This window comes from Aythya fuligula, chromosome 13, assembly GCF_009819795.1.
Source record: "Aythya fuligula isolate bAytFul2 chromosome 13, bAytFul2.pri, whole genome shotgun sequence".
Taxonomy (NCBI): Eukaryota; Metazoa; Chordata; class Aves; order Anseriformes; family Anatidae; genus Aythya; species Aythya fuligula.
The window spans coordinates 3,992,029-3,992,501 of NC_045571.1; positions in this window are offsets into that span (position 1 = coordinate 3,992,029).

A 473-nucleotide genomic window follows, 5' to 3' on the forward strand; every position below is an offset into this window, starting at 1 on the left:
TCACCCACTCTGATTCTGTAGTAAGGCAACACTCTTTATGAGAGGATTATTCCACAATTTCCCAACTTTCACTAATACCACTTGCCAACAGCCCTACTCTTTCATGTAGGCTGGGCATGTTGCTCAAGGTCATGCAGTTTAGTAGAGCTGTAAAATATACATAGCAAACACCAATCCTTACCTTTTTGCGAAATAAGCAAAAAAAAGACATTGTTTCACCTTTCCAGTTTCAGAGGGAGCTCTTACTGGGTGAAGATGAAATGCACGCAACATGCAAAGGCTGCTTTCGAAATCCTGATGCTGTACATGCCCATTTCAACCTGCCGAAGGGCAATCCAGCAGCATCATGCCCTAGAGGTGCTATGTGTTGCCTTTTAAATTGGACAGGGTATAAGGAACGGGAAGAAATTCTGCACAGCTAGCAGGAGAATCTATAAAGTCAGCACAAAAAATATTTTGAAGAGATCACAGAA